The sequence below is a fragment of the Herpailurus yagouaroundi genome, unplaced genomic scaffold (genome assembly GCF_014898765.1).
Source record: "Herpailurus yagouaroundi ecotype Mexico unplaced genomic scaffold, PumYag 28, whole genome shotgun sequence".
NCBI classification, from domain to species: domain Eukaryota; kingdom Metazoa; phylum Chordata; class Mammalia; order Carnivora; family Felidae; genus Herpailurus; species Herpailurus yagouaroundi.
Window position 1 is genome coordinate 25,030,898 of NW_024412376.1, and position 17,249 is coordinate 25,048,146.

At 38.1% G+C, this 17,249-nt stretch overlaps 1 protein-coding gene and 1 pseudogene across 4 annotated transcripts in view; both read right to left on the reverse strand.

Moving 5' to 3' along the window:
• The window catches only part of KLHL2 (kelch like family member 2), a 104,875-nt gene that overhangs the window by 29,178 nt on the left and 58,448 nt on the right, over positions 1–17,249 (reverse strand). The gene's annotated exons all lie outside the window — the stretch shown is intronic.
• Positions 3,134–15,387, reverse strand: LOC121039828 (hsc70-interacting protein-like; annotated as a pseudogene).

The following is a 17,249-nucleotide window of genomic DNA, read 5'->3' on the forward strand; positions in this document are numbered from 1 at the left end:
AAAAAAACCTATTAGTATAATCAATGACTTTACAACTTTAAGAATAAATCATCTACAAAGTAACCTTTCCTGAAACTCCAGCTCTCATTTATAAGACATGAGCTCACAAGGAAATGTGGCACTTTGGAGTCAGACACACCAAGGTTAAATCAGAGCTCTGTCACGTACTAACTTGGAAAACCTTGGGCAAGTTATGACATTTCTCTAAGCCTTGGTTTCCTCATCTATAAAAGGAGAATAATAATACCTTACGTAATAAGACTGCTGTGAGGATTAAATGAACTAAGCATCTAGCATTGTGGCACAGTAGAGAGTAAGGATTTAATAATATAGCTCTTAAGTGTATTGTAATCCCTAAGTTCCAAGGTAAACCTAGGTATTTTCTAGGTCTTCACAATTAACCATATTCTAATAGTAATTTTGTTAAAAGGCTTCCTTAGGTGAAATAAAGACTTATCTCAAATGTATTTCAACATACCACAGAAACGATTAGTTGGCTTCCCTTTCAGAAACACTTCAAAATCTGGATTTACATAAACCCTATAACTATTCACTTTACAAAAGATTCCTTACAAAATCACTTTAAAAATGATAAGCAGCTCTAGGATAATTATAAAATGATGTGGATTTACAAAAATCTGACACACAATTTTTCTCTGTTGGAAAAAGTTTATTTTATCTTTTTAATTTATTATTAGAGTTAACAATACTAATATTAGTTTCAGGTGTATAACACAGTGATTCAACAATTCTATACATTATGCAGTACTCACCAAGTATAGTTACCATCTGTCATCATGCAGTTATTACACTATTACTGAGCATATTTCCAATTTGAACTTTTCATCCCTATGACTTATTTATTTTGTAACTGCAAGTTTGTATCTCTTAATCCCCTTCAACTATTTCACCCATCCATCTATCTTTTTACCTCTGGCAACCACCAGTTTGTTCTCTGTATTCAAGAGACTGTTTCCAGACTTATGTGTGTGGATTTTGTGTTTTTTAGATTCTGTATGTTAAGTGAAATCATATGGTTTTTGTTTTTCTCTGAGAAAGGTCCATCCATATTATTGCAAATGGCAAGATTTCATTCTTTTCCATGGCTGAGTCACATTCATTGTATCCATATACTACTTGTTCTTTATCCATTCATGTATCAATAGATACTTGGGCTGCTTCCATATCTTGGCTATTGTAAATAGTGCTGCAATAAACATGGGGGGGGCATATAGTTTTGTTTTGCCACAATAAACCTAAGGTTGCATATATCTTTTCAAATTAGTGGTTCGTTTTCTTTAGGTAAATATCCAGCAGTGGAATTACTGGATCAAACATTTCTATCTTTAATTTTTCAGAAACCTCCCTACTGTTTTCCACAGTGGCTGCAACTGTTTACATTCCCACCAGCGTGCACTCAAAACACCTTTTCTCCACATCCTTGCCAACATTTGCGTTTCATTTCTTTTCTTTTTAATACTAGTCATTGTGACCAGTGTGAGACGTTATCTCTTCATGGTTTTGATTTGTATTTCCCTGATGATTAGTGATGTCGAACAAGCACCTTTTTATGTGTCCGTTGGCTATCTGTATGCCTTCTTTGGAAAACTGCCTATTCAGGTCCTCTGTCCATTTTTAAAACAGATTATTTGGTTTTTTTGTTACAGAGTTGTAGGAGTTATTTTTTTTTTTGTTTATTTATTTATTTTGAGAGACAGAGAGAGAAAAAGAGAGAGAGAGCAAGCAAGCAGGGGAGGGGCAGAGAGAGAGGAAGAGAGAGAATCCTAAGCAGGGTCTGCACCATCAACGCAGAACCTGACACTGGGCTTGAACTCACAAACTGCGAGATCATAACCTGAGCTGCAGTCAGAAGTCAGACATTTAACTGACTGAGCCCCCAGGTGTTCCATGAGTTCTTTATATGTTTTTCATATTAACCCTTTATAGGATACAGTATTTGCCAACATCTTCTCCCATTCAGTAGGTTGCCATTCTTTTTTTTTTTTTTTTTATGGTTTCTCTCACTGTGTAAATGTTTTTAGTTTGATGTAATTCTGGTATTTCATTTTTGCTTTTGTTTCTCCTTGTCTGAGAAGACATATCCAGAAAAACGTTGTGAAAGCTGATGTCAAAGAGATTATTGTTTATGTTTTCTTTTAGGAGTTTTACAGTTTCAGGCCTTACATTTAGTTCTTTAATCCATTTTGAGTTTACTTTTGTGTATGGCTTAATGAAATTCCAGTTACACTCTTTTGCATGTAACTGTCCAGTTTTCCCAGCACCATTTATCAAAAAGACTATCTTTTCCCTAATGTATATTCTTGCCTCCTTTGTCATAGATTAATCGACCATGTTATTTTGGGGCTCTCAATTCTGTTCCATTGGCCTAAATATCAATTTTTATGCCAGTACTGCCCTCTTTTGATTATTATACTTTTGTAATATAGTTTGAAATGAGAAAGTGTGATGCCTCCATTTTTGTTCTTTTTTTCCAGTCTGAAACCATAGTTTATTTTTAATGTAGCTAGAAATCCAATAACTGTATATTTTTTTTTCCACTTTTTTTTTTTTGTTTTTTTTTTTTAATTTTATTTTTGGGACAGAGAGAGACAGAGCATGAACGGGGGAGGGGCAGAGAGAGAGGGAGACACAGAATCGGAAACAGGCTCCAGGCTCTGAGCTGTCAGCACAGAGCCCGACGCGGGGCTCGAACTCCCGGACCGCGAGATCGTGACCTGGCTGAAGTCGGACGCTTAACCGACTGCGCCACCCAGGTGCCCCAATAACTGTATATTTTTAAGCAGAAAAAAACTCCTTTACTTTTCTTTCTTTCAGCATTGCTAGCATAAGAAAAAAAACACTTCTGGTTTAGAAATGATACTGAGTGTCTATGAAAATGAAGGTACTTCGTATTTGTGGAAATTAAAAGCACAGGACACATTTTCAGAAGACCACAAGTTTTACTTTTACCCCTTTACGGTAATATTTGAAATGTTAGAATGTACTTAGCTAATATATAATTAAGTAAATTAAATAAGGAGCCCCAAAAGGAACCGGTCTTCTTGAGTTATTCACAGCACACATTAGAAATTTTTAGAGAGAACACACATTAACAACAACAAAAAAACACTGACAAGCCCAAATGCAAGTTTATATGCTGAGTATTTTTAAAGGGTTTAAAAAGCATGTTAGCAGACAGCCTTTTCTCACTTATACAACAGATGCATTTCTATCTGCTTGTGCACAGCAAAGGGTGAGAACCTGAATCAACTTACTTATGACTTCAGAAGTATGCTATTTCAGAAATGTATTCCATGGAATTTTATTCACTGCTCCTATCACTGTCTCTTCAAATAAGCAAAGTACAGAGGCTTTTATCCCTTGAAACTGTTTTTAAACATCAGCACTTTAAATTGAAAGATAGGAGGAAACTTAGCAATTCCTGGTACTGCGCCTGGACTTACTCTTAATAAATGTAAGAAGTGAATTGTGCAACAGAAAATCTATCATTTCTTTATTCTTGGAGGAGAAGGAGGGAGAAACAGGAGAGACAGAGGTATGGTGTAATATTTAAGAGCTGAATAGGAGCACAATGACTCATAATACCATCAACTCCACATTGAAGAACCATGGAACTCATCAATTTTATAATTCATGCTGGACCACAAGTTTGGTTCCCTTCTATGTATATCAATGAATTCAAACCTCACGCTCTCCAAAATATGAAGATGAATAATGGAAGATAAACTCCAACTATAACAGATATTTCCTAAGTAGAAGACTAAACACCAAAGGGAATCCCTCTTAGAGAGCCAAAGCTTAAAAGACTCTTAAAAACTGAGAACAAACTGAGGGTTGATGGGGGGTGGGAGGGAGGGGAGGGTGGGTGATGGGTATTGAGGAGGGCACCTTTTGGGATGAGCACTGGGTGTTGTATGGAAACCAATTTGACAATAAGTTTCATATATTGAAAAACAAAAAAAAAAACAAAGGGAATCCCTCTTTCCAACATCTTTTGATATGGTAACATTTCACTGAGGGGGAAACCTAACACTTAACTATGAAATCTTTTGGTCAAGTAAGAAATTACAACTGCTTACGTAATCACTATATGTATTACATATTAAATTAAACCCAGCATTACCTATGCTTGCATAATTATGCTGTGAATGATGATAGCGGTGATGATGCCACCAAAAAAAAGGACTACTTTTAACCCCAAAAAAGAGTAAGGGTGGGCGGCAGGGGAGGGGAGGTGACAACAAGTAGAGAGCACACCAAGAGATGGGCATTTTCTGACCAGGAAAGGTCATTCTAAACACAGAAATCTAAAAAGAAAAGTATTCCCCTGTGTGGAAATAATGTGAAACATTTATTTTCTGTATCAGACAAGAACACAACTAAGAAATCCAACCCTACTGCAGCATTATAAAAATGATGCCCTCACCAGTGTAAGCGTAAATGCACCTGCACAAGGGCAACGCCACATAAAGGGAGCAAGGTTGCTGCTGTTCTGCCAGTACTTCCGGCCCGTACCCAGGTCCTACTGCAATACTGGTGGTCCCAATGGTTTCATTGAAATAAATCATGTTTAAAAAATAAAGCACTTAAAAAGACAAGTCAAAATGCCTCAGTAATCATATATCCAACTCAAACTGCATCTATTTAAATGTTATATTTGCCTCCTGCTAATAAACCTCTATTTCACACAAGCTGAGCAGTCAATCTTCCATACTGAAAAGTATCTTCCTTGCCCAATTAACCCAAAGGGAAAAAACTGAAATCATTAGTAAAGAAAAATGTAGGGGTTAACACACGCTTTTAATATGTTTTAAAATATTTTTAAGGTTGAAAAAGTGTTTGAAGTTTGTAATTCCCAGTAGGAAATCATTATCTGAATGAACCCCCTAATGGCAAGCCACTGTAAAATGTTTCACTTGCGTGAGAGGCAGAAGGGTAGGGATTATCTTCACAGCACCCCAGCTTTCTCCATGAGAAGGTCAGAGGGACGCCGACTCCTTCTCCTCCAGGGTTTGTATTACTGCAACATCCAATAGATGGTCTACATTGCTTTTCCTTCAGCAAGGGCTTTATTTGTCAGAAGGGCATTATGCCTGACCTCCAAATTTGGCTGACGATTTACCCATGAGATTCATAACATTTGGGTTGCTCTGATATCCAGACATATTTGCTGGGTTCTGGGCCACATCCTTGAAGGCCACCATAACTTCTGGATACTACATGGCTTCTGGGTCACTGAGAATTTCATGGAGCCCAGGCATTCCTGCCATTCCAGGCATTCCTTGAGGAAAATTACCAGGCATTAAGAAGAAAGTTGTCTGGGAAAGAGCCATAGTGAGCTCCTGATTGTCCTCTGGCTTCTTCCTCCCTCTGGGCTCTCTCATGTTCTTCCAGAGCCTTCTTAACCCTTTCTATTCTTTCTTTGATCTCTTGCTCTTTCAGTTTTTGCTCATACTTTGTTCAATATTCAGCAATTTTCTGGGCCCTTGGTTGAATTTCTTTCAGCATTGCACTAGCATCTTCATCATAATCCAGTTTACAAGTAAGGGCAAGATCATGTAGTCCAGAGGTCTGTGGTGCTTTCCCTCACCACTTGTAAGACTGAGCTGAATCAGGATTTATTTCAATAGCTCTATCACAGTCTCGGATGGCAGCATTTGGCTTCTGTAATTTGATGAAGACACTGGCTCTCTTGGCATACAGAACAGCCAAGCGAGGATTCAGCTTGATGGCATCTGTGAACAAGTCAGTGGCTTTCTGTAGTTCACCATCATTCAGGGCATCAATGGCAGCCACTGTTCTATCATTTGCCTGATCCATCATTTCCTCAGTTATCTCTATATTTTCATCCCCCATTTCTTGAGGGGCATCAGTATCCAGTTCAATCACACCACCATTGTCAATTTCTAGATCATTTTCCTCACTTGAAGGTTCATCTGTCTTTGTTTTTCTCTGCCTTCTCACTGTGTTTTCTTCCTTGATATGGTCTTCTCATTTAGTTTTATGGGTAGCAGGTACTCCACTCACTCATGGAAAACACATTTCCTCAGTGTGTAGAACCCTCGGGTCCTGCTTACACATTTTCACAAAGGCCCCAAAGCTTCCTCACTTTGCGGGGTCCATGGTCCAAAGGTGGCAGGCGGTGGGCACGACTAAGGTTGTGGCTGATTCCAGGCGTGGGTACTAGCTCTGCATGACCATGTGGAAGGAAGCTGTTCTTTCTTAAGAAGGATTGCTTTGGCTATTTGGAGTCCTTTGTGATTCCATAAAATTTTTAGGAATTTTTTTTTTCTATTTGTTGAACAATAACCACTGGCATTCTGATACGGACTGTACTGAATCTATAGGTAGCTTTGGATGGTATGGACATTTTGATAATATTAATTCTTCTGATTCATGAACACAGGATGTCATTCCATTTATTTGTATCTTTTTCAATTTCTTTCATCTAAGTCTTGCAGTTTTCAATGTACAGATCTTTCACGTCTTTGGTTAAATTTATTCCTAAGTATTTTGTTGTTTTTGATGCTATTACAAATGGGATTGTTTATCTGTTTTTCAGATATTTCATTGTTAGCATACAGAAAGTCAAGTTTGTGTGTTGATTTTGTATCACATAACTTCACTGAATTTGTTGATTAGTTGATAAGTTTTTTTTTTTTTGATGGAATCTTAGGATTTTCTATATATATGAGATCATATCATCTGCAAAGACAATTTTACTTCTTCATTTCCAATTCAATGCCTGTTATTTCTCTCTCTTGCCTGATTGCTTGGCTAGGACTTCCAGTACTATGGTGAATAGGAGTGGTAAGAGTGGGCATCCTTGTCTTGTTCCTGATCTTGAAGGAAAACTTTTCAGCTCTTTCACTGCTGAGTATGATGTTAGCTATGTGTTTGTCATACATGACCTTTACTATATTAAGGTTTAATATATTAAGGTATGCTCCTTCTATACCTAATTTGTTGAGAGTTTGTCTCATGGAAGGATGCTGTATTTTGTCAAATACTTTTTCAGCATCTGAGATGATCACATAATTTTTATCCTTCATTCTATTCATGTGTTGTACCACATGTATTGATTTGCAGATGTTGAACTATGTTTGAATCCTCTGGATAAATCTCATTTGATCATGATGTATGATTCTTCTAATGAGCTGTTGAAATAAGTTTGCTAATATTTCAATGGGAACTTTTGCATCTATATTCATCAGTGATATCGGGCTACAACTTTCTCATTCTCTGGAAGAACATGAGAGAGCCCAGAGGAAGGAAAAAGCCAGAGGACAATCAGGAGCTCACTATGGCTCTTTCCCAGGTGGCTTTCCTCAGAATGCCTGGAAGAACAGGAATGCCTGGGCTCAATGAAATTCTCAGACAGTATTCTCAGATAATGTCCTTATCTGGCTTTGGTAGTTTTAACCCTTGCAAAATGAGTTTGGGAATATTCCCTCCTCTTCTATGTTTTGGAAGAATTGGAGGATTAGTGTTAATTCTTTAAATGTTTGATAGCATTCTTCAGTGAAGCCATATGGTCATGGACTTTTCTTTTGGGGAGTTTTTGATTACTGATTTGTCTTTGATTTTTGACTGCTTTATTATAATGTGTCTTGAAGAAAATTTCTTTAAGTTGATTTTGTTTGGTGTCCTACAAAAGCTTCGTGAACTTAAATTAAATATCCAAATCTTCATCCAGATTCGGGTAGTTCTCAGCCATTATTTCCTTAAATAAACTTTCTGCCCCTTCTCCCTTTCTTCTCCTTCTCAACTACAGTGATTCACCAGTTGGTCCTTTTGATGGTCTCTCATAGATCATGTATTCTTGCATTCTTTTTCCCTTGTTCTCCTCAGACTAGTTTCAAACTTCCTGTCTTCAATTTCATGGATTCTTTCTTCTGCTTGATCAAGTCTGTTGTTGTTGCTCTCCACTGCATTTTTCATTTCATTCACTGAATTCTTTAGCTCCAAAACTTTTTTTTATGATTTCTTTTTGTTAAACTTTTCATTTTACTCATGTATTGTTTTCCTGAAATCACTGGATTATCTGTGTTTTCTTGTAGCTCATTGAGTTTTCTTAAAACAGCTACTTTGAATTCTTTATCAGGAAAATCACAGATCTCAATGTTTTTGGGTTTGGTTATGGGAAGATTGCTATAATCTTTTGGTGGTGTCACGTTATCTTGATTTTTCATGTTTCTTGGCATTGTGTACTGCTGTCTTTACATCTGAAGTAGCAATCATCTCCTCCAATCTTTACTGGCATAATACCTTCCTTCAGCCCTGCTAGAGATTCCGAGGATAATCTTAAAAGCAAAAAAGGGAGGGGGGGGAACCTTGTAACACACAAGGGAGTTCCCATAAGGCTATCAAGGAGATTTCTCAGCAAAAACCGTATGGGCTAGGAGAGAGTGGGATGATCTATTCAAGGTGCTGAGAGAAAATAAACAAAAAAAACCCTGCCAACCAAGAATATTTGGCAAAGTTGTCCTTCATAAATGTAGGAGAAATACTTTCCCAGATAAAAAAGCTAAGGTAATTCACCATCACTAGACCTGCCTTAGTAATGCTGACAGGGGTGCCTGGGTGGCTCAGTCAGTTAGTTGAGTGTCCGACTTTGACTCAGGTCATGATCTTGTAGTTCGTGAGTTAGAGCCTTGCATCAGGCTCTGTGCTGACAGCTCGGAGCCTAGAGTCTGCTTCAGATTCTGTGTCTCTCTCTCTCTCTCTCTCTCTGCCCACCCTACCCTCCGATAGTGCGCTCTCTCTCTCCCTCTCCCAAAAATAAATAAACTTTAAAAAAAAGAAACGTTGACAGGAGTTCATCAAGCTTAAATGAAAAGATCCTAATTATTAGTAATATGAAAACATATGGAAATATGCAACACTTTGTTCATGGATAGATACAGAATATTTGTTGTTGGGGGTGGTGGGGCAAAAACAAGGGATGTCTTATGCCACTGTGATAAAAAAAAAATGTTTCAGGGGCACCTGGGTGGCTCAGTGGGTTAAGCATCTGACTCTTAATTTTGGTTCAGAGCATGATGCCGCAGTGTGTGGGTTTGAGCCCTGCATCAGTCTCTGCACTGACAGCGTGGAGCCTGATTGAGATTTTCTCTCTCTCTCTCTCTCTCTCTCTCCCTGCCCCTCACCTGCTTGTGCTCTTTCTTTCAAATTAAACTTCAAAAAAAAAAAAAAGGTTTTTAATCATATGAAAATATTAATGATTAAAAGTTTTAAAACAAAGAAAAAAACCCCAAAATATTCCCAAACTAGGCCTAGTTTTCTTCCCCAATAAGAAACAAAAGCATTGCTATAGACAATCGATGTATTTTACTGTCTTGACTTCAGTGGACAAATGCTGTCCTAAGAAAAAAACAATTGCTTACCCTCCTCATCCTGGGCCACTGCCCCACTTTGCTGGCCTTTATGCCAAACTTCTTCAGGGCAGATCTTAATAATGAAGCCTCTGTATTCTGATTCACACTCACGTCTTTATCTGTTGTAACACAGCCTTTGGCCCATCCTTCTTCCCCTGAATTTGTTCTTTGGAAGTCCTTTTCTTGAGATTAAAACTTCTCAACCCCTGCACAGTGTTTAACCCTAAGGTCACTCTCTCCCAGTTTGGATTCTATTAATACTTTTTTGAAAAAAATTTTTAAAAGATTTTATTTTTTTAAGTAATCTCTATACCCAACATGTGAGTTCAAGCCTGAACTCATAACCCCAAGAACAAGAGTCACATGCTCTACGAACTGAGCCAGCCAGGTGCCCCTCTAATCTTTCTGATCACTCAGTCTGTCTCCTTCAGCTCCCTAAAACTGGCTATTACTTACAGTTCTGACTGCCCTGAGCCCTCTTTTCATTCTCTGCTTCTTCTCCCTTAAGTATCTTATCCACATTTTTGTGTCCCAGTTATCTTTAACTAGCACTCCAGTATGGTTGCTCCCAGATCCAACCTCTCTCCCCAAACTCAATATTTGAATTTCCAGCTGTTAGTCTCCACATGATCTCCATCATGGCTCTTTTAAACAGACAGATCCACCCCTTACTGTGTACCCAGCAATACACATAAGCAGTCCTCTAAAACCCTCACTTTATTCACCACTTTAGGCCACTTACAATGGCCTGCTTTGAGCTGTACGGTCTTAATTTTTCATCATTGTGCATTTTTCTACTCCTTGGCTGGATTCTTGGCTAGGTCTGATTATCTCCTCAAAATAAATCAAGGTCTTCTACTAGCCTGCTGTCTTTGCTTATTGCTAATAAACTTGCCCAGTGGGATAACTTCTAAAATTGATAGTGCATTTCACTGTTCATTCTCCCTTAAGCAATCAAGACTAAGACCCACCTACACCTCAAACAGGGTCAGTACCTTCCTCCAAACACCTGCTTGCTCTCCTGTACTCCTTTTGTGTCTTAATGGCTCTCCTACCCACACTGATTCCAAGGCTAAATGAAATCTCAGTTGATTCCTCACTCCCTTTTCTCTCTTTTTTATTACAGTAAAACATATAACATAAAATTTAGCATCTTAACCATGTTTAAGTATACAGTTCAGTAGTTTTAAGTACACTTAGATTGTTATGAAACAGATCTCCACAACTTTTTCATCTTGAAAATATGCACTCTATAGCCATTAAAGAACTCCCCTTTTCCCCCTTGTACATCCCTTCCTTCCTTTAAACCTGAAAATAAATTGTTTCACAAATCCTATGGATTCTTTCTCTGTAATGCCATAGAAAATCATAAGATTTAGTGGGGTAAGGGATCTGAAAAGTCCCCAGACACAACTTTTATTATGTCAGGGTAATCTCTAAAACTTTTATATTCAGTGGATATCTGGTATAGTTCACAGATATCAGCAGACCTCAAGGCATTCACACCATTCTTGAACACTGACTGTAAGTGGAAGTTCTGCTTTATGTTGAACTAAAATATTTTTCCCTCTGATTCTGTAGCACTGATTCTAACTCTGCCCACCACAGAACAAGATTATTCTCTCTTGCCCATGAAATTCCTTCAGACTTTTACAGAGCATTATATTCTCCCAAATTTCCCTCCCAAGGTCTGTAACTCTTAAGTCTTTCAAGCATTCCTTGTATAATATCATTTGGGGTCTTCGGTTTGTCAGTCTCTCTCAAAATATGTAACCTGAAAATGAACTCAATTTCACAGATACGGTCCGACCCGGGAAGAACAGAATGAGATAATCACCGTACATCTTTCCAGACACAGTTACAGTACTGTTATTGAATACACTATCAACTAAAACCCTAACATCTTTGGATTGGTTTGGCTAATACAAACCTAATACTTGTCATTAAGCCAATATAAGAAATTCTTTCTTTTCACTGAATGAATTCTGATTCAGCTTGCTGCACCTCAGCAAGGTAAGGTACTAATTAACAGCTACTGCAAACTGGAAATATGCACACACTAAAATGCATTCACAAAATATTTATTTAAAATGTAATGCTAAAGGGCAGATCACGTCAGAGTTTAGTGTGTTTCCTTTACTCACATCCAGGGTTAGTTTCCACATCCCCAATCTTGCTTCAGTCACCTCCTCTCTATCTTCATTACCATGGTTCTCTGTTGCCAACTTCAACTATTGTTTCCAATCCTTTCACTGACATGCTGACAGATTACTCTTGTTTAACAGCACAGAGCTTTCACTGTGACTTCAGTAACTTGCTCTTACTAGTTACCGCTGCTGAGTAAAACCAAGCTAGTTAAACTGGCATTCAACAATCAGTTCCTTTTTTCTAAAAAAAAATCCCACAACTGCAGTAGGGCATAATTCCCAGCAGTACAGACTACACCATGAATATGCAATATACATTAAACACATATATTGTACATATAGGATATACAGATGTATTCTTCCTTATTGGTAAGGATTCTCTTCACTCTAGTAGGACAGCTGCACTTTGCTGTCTGCTTCCCTTCTGCAACTAAAATAAACTTATCAAGAAATGACTACCCTATGATACAGCAATTGCACTATTAGGTATTTGTCGAAAGAAGACAAAAATACAGATTCAAAGGGATACATGCACCCCGATGTTTATAGTAGCATTATCAACAATAACCAGATTATATAGAGAGCCCAAACATCCATCAACTGATGAATGGATAAAGATGTGTTGGGGCACCGGGGTGGCTTAGTCAGTTAAGCGTCTGACACTTGATTTCAGCTCAGGTCATGATCATATGGTTTCGTGAGTTCAAGCCCCGCTTTGGTCTCGGCGCTCATAGTACAAAGCCTTCTTGGGATTCTTCCCCTCTTTCTGCCCCCCCTCTGCTTGCATTCTCTCTCTTAAAAATAAATAAACTTAAAAAAAAAAAAAGATGTGGTGCATATATACAATGGAATATTACTCAGTCATCAAAAAAATGAAATCTTGCCACTTGCAACAATGTGGATGGAGCTAGAATGTATTATGCTAAGTGAAATAAGTTAATCAGAGAAAGACAAATATCGTATGATTTCAGTCATATGGAAGTTAAGAAACAAAACAGAAGAACATGGGAAGGGGAAGAGAAGAGATGGAAACAAATCACAAGAGACTCTTAATGACAGAGAACAAACTGAAGGTTGACGGAGGGAGGTGGGTGGGAGATGGGCTAGATGGGTGATAGGCATTACAGAGGGCACTTACTGTGATGAGCACTGGGTGTTGTATGTAAGCGATGCATCACTGACTTCTACTCCTGAAACCAGTATTACACTGTATGTTAACCAAAATTTAAATTTAAAAAATTCTGAAAAAAAATAAAGACAACCCATAGGATTTGTTACACCAGGTTTATTGGGTTCATTTGTTCTGGTCTCTCATCCAAAATTAAGTCCAATGAAATTGATAATAAATGTCCAAAGTTTTTCTTGTTCCATTTTGTACACAGTGATAAGCCACAAAATACCCTTTAGGTTTGATTTCTCAATACCAAACACCTTGTTGATCAAAATTAAGCCATGAAGAATTCCTATAATTTCTCTATATTCCATCTGGTGCAGAATTCCATCTGAGAAGTGAGGTAAGTGCATGGATAACAACAGTATTTTAACACACAAACAGCTCATCCCTGAGAGAGAAAGTAGTTTTGGGAAAATAAAAGTCTCTCTGGTCTTCGTCTTCCTAATTAATAAAACAAAAGTTATCTTAGCAGATAACTGCTAAGGTTCCTACAAGTGCTAATACTCTGTGATTCTTTCATTCTGAATACTATTTAGTCTCTAGGGAAAAAAAAAAAATTACATATATATATCCAGCAGCTCCATTAACACAGATAGCTTTGGTAATATCTAAAAACAGCTAACTCATCTCAATGAGAAAAACTATCAACAAAGCAGAGCTTGATCTGCTCAGGTCATGATCTCACGGTTCGGTTGGTGAGTTTGAGTCCTGCACTGAGTTCTGTCCTGACGGCTCAGAGACTGAAGCCTGCTTCGGATTCTGTGTCTCCCTCTCTCTCTCTGCCCCTTCCCTACTTGCACTGTGTCTCTCTCTCAAAATTAAACATTAAAAACAAAAAACAAAAAATAAAAAATACTCTTAACACAAGTTTCTTTCAAAAAGGCAGGCTTCAAAATCATGGGCTTATTTTGACAGATGTTTACCCCAAGCAGTGATTCCTAGCCTAAATTACAGAAGAGTGAGCAAATGACTAAAGCAAATTGACTGGAAAGGAAAACAAAACAAAAAAAAAGTTACAGGAACTACTTTTACAAGAGAATAAGGCAAAATGTGGACATAGTGAATCTGGGTGTAAGTGCAATATTACTGGCCTATAAACTCCTTGTAAGCAGGGGTTACATCACACTGAGCTTATCACCCCCAGCAGTCTGGGTGGAGTTAGGTGCATAAAGAGGGTAGCTTTGAAATGACCGACCATTGAGTCTAGGTTGAACAGCCAAAAGATTACTGGGGTACTGGCATCAGAGAGCACACAGATTTATGAAGAAATACAAAAGTATGAAAAGGCAGGAATATAGTCAGCACAAAGGTTGAGACCTTGGCATTCCAAATAGCAGCAAGGTTCAACATGCTCCAGAATTGTGTTCTAAGGTGGCAGGTAGGTTTATATAGGAAAGATGGCAGTCACAAGCAACCATGAGGAAGGAGTCTCAAGGAAGTCAACAATATAGATCTTGAACTTGCTGATGGCAGTAGAAAAGAAGTAGAGAGGGAAGAAACAATCTAGGTGTCAAAGACAGAAGTAGACACAGGCCTGGAGAGCAAACAGGCTGCAGAGAGAATGCTGTAGGCTGACAGCCAGCCAGTGCAGAACCAAGGATGGTGCCTGGAACGGAACAACAGTCTGAAGTCGTATCCCTTTACCCACCTTCCCGGTGAGTCGGGGGAGTAGTCTCCTAAAAAAGTTTGCCCCCAACATGCAGGTTTGCAGGGAGGGAGCAAAGTTTTATTTAAGACAAAGGGAGAGGGAACATACATGAAAGCAGGTGGGCATATGAAAAGTTTGACCACTGTACAAGCACAGTGCAAAGGCTAAGTGGAGGGCAGCCCAGGCATCCAGGCCCAGGATGTAAAGAGATAACAGGGTTAAGAGCAAGAGTAGAATAAGAAGTAAACTGAAAAGTATGGCAGTGACTGGAGAAGACTTCTTTGCAGGTTGTCCTAATACCGAAGAATGAGGAGTGTTCACCAAGCCCGGAATTTCAGTTGGAGCACTGGCTTGAAAACGATATGGCAAATTTCCCCAGAGATCACTTAGAACTAATAGTAAGCAGCTTCTCAAATTTTTCATATAGGGAGTGGTGAGATGAAGAAATGACTAAGAATCTAAAACTATTGTTCCCCTTAAGTGTGTTTGAAATTCTTTTATAATTCTACAACTGGCAACTTTTATTTATCAACATAGAAGGTTAAAATCTAACTTTCAAGTTAAAATCTAACTTCCGAAACAGTCTGGGACTATTAAAATGCATCAAAACCAGTAAGTTCGGTTTTTATCTCCTCTATATTTTTATCCTGAGGAAAATGCTAAAGGTATCTGTGATTTGGGACATGGTTAAATACGGATGCCACTCAAAACATGGGAAGTAAAAGCATCCACAATCCAGCATTATCTGAAACAAGTCTATACAACTTGGAATTAAGTGTGAAAGTTTTCTTTTTCAGGCTTGAAGCAAACATAATTCCATATAGCTTTTTAGCTAAGAAAATAGTCATCCGAGACCATAACAAAGGCTGATTACAGTCCAGAACACCATGCCTCAACATGCAAATCATTTCCTTGGCTGGTCTGGTTGCCCTCAGTTGTCCAGGATTTGAAGAACATATCACTACATGCCCTGATGAAGCGGTGTGGGCCAGTGTGACAGGCTGTGACTGCCAGCTTCATGCTGCGGAAGCCATGAGTGTACAGCAGGATGAATAGAAGGATTTATACCCTCCCTGCCCAGACTTTCTATCCTGCCTACTTGGTTTCTCACATTTTTACTTTCTTCAAAAATGTGATATTACGAAAAAATAACAAGTTCATAGAAGACATTTCCATGGAACACCTTAATTCTTTCATTATACCTGTATAATTTAACTATAAAAAACACCAGAGAGGTCTTTTCCAATCTGCAAGAGAAAGGAATAAAGCAGATCTTATGTCCAGAATCTCTGGTGAGTGTTCAAAGGACAGGCGTGCTCCAGTCTCTGAAGTGCAGGCTACGTTGGATCAGAAAGTGCCCTGAGGTTAAGCAAGCCTTCTTTCCTTTCCTTTGCCATTCTTCCTCTCTGGCCAGCTCCCCTCTCTCCTCCCTTCTTCTTTCCTTGTATGTATGTCTGTATGAACCCTTCTATTATTGCTCTGTATTCCTTCCTTCCTTCCTTCCTTCCTTCCTTCCTTCCTTCCTTCCTTCCTTCCTTCCCCTTCCTTTCCTTTCCTTTCCTTTCCTTTCCTTTCCTTTCCTTCCTAGAAAGGCCTGTCACAGGCCTACCTAGCCCACTATCTAGGACAGAAAAATGAAAAGGTAACATATTAACTTTCTCAGTTGTCACTGTCTCCCTTCACCGCCCCCCCCCCCCCCCCCCGCCCAGATCATTTCACATGCTGGTTTGTTTGAACGTGAAAGTAACTGAAGAATTTGGGCAGATTTTCTGGATGCAAAAAGTGCTTGAATTGAACAAAGAAATAAGTGAAGGACTAAAAAACTATCATTTGTTCACAACAGAAAAAAAAAGTTACCTTCCTGCAAGGACTCCTGACCTCCCCACCTCCTATCTGCTTAAGATATAAACAACAATCAGATATTTTCACTAGGAAGAACAACTGTTTTTTAGTAGTCTACTGAATTACATAATTCAGAAAGTTTGTTATTAATATACCAAAGTATATGGAGATAGTTTCATTATATGAAGTTGGTCAATGCAATTTTATTTCTTTAAAATTATGAGTGAAATATATAGATAATATGACAGAATGGCCTCAAATAATACAAGAAGATGCAAAAATTCATCAAGATGTAGACCTACCATTTGTACTCTTCTACATATACATTAGATTTCATTAAAAATAACATAAAAAATAACAACAGAGGAGGGGGATAGTTAATAACAGAGGGATATATAGTTGAACAAGATTTTCCATGAATTTACAACATTTAAAGTTCAATGATGAATACCATTCTATTTTTATATGTGTCACAGTTTTTCATAATAAAAAATGCTGTAAAATGTTACTTATAAATTCAAGCAAATATAAGATTCAAATGCATGGTATAAAAACAGTGTATCTTTTAAGACTAGACTTTGATTTAAAATACAGAACATTAAAAGCTAAGAACTGGGGCGCCTGGGTGGCTCAGTCAGTTGAGCATCTGACTCTTCATTTCAGCTCAGGTCATGAGCCTCACGTCGAGCTCCACACTGAACATGGAGCCTGCTTGGGATTCTCCTTCTCTCCTTCTCCCCCGCTTGTGCTCTCTCTCTCTCTCTCTTTCAAATATTAATTAACTAATTAATTAATTAAGGGGAGGCTGGCTGTCTCAGTTGGTAGACTATGCAACTCTTGATCTCAGAGTTATGAATTCAAGCCCCACATTGGGCATGGAGTCTAGCTTCAAAAAAAAAAAAAAAAGAAATAAAAAAAAAGGAATTTTTCTTCATAATTTTGCTGAAAATGACAATAAACTCTCCATGAAAATGTCTTTGCATAATTATGAAGAAAGACTCTACAAACCAAGATACAGAAGTGTTCAAATTCTAGTAGAG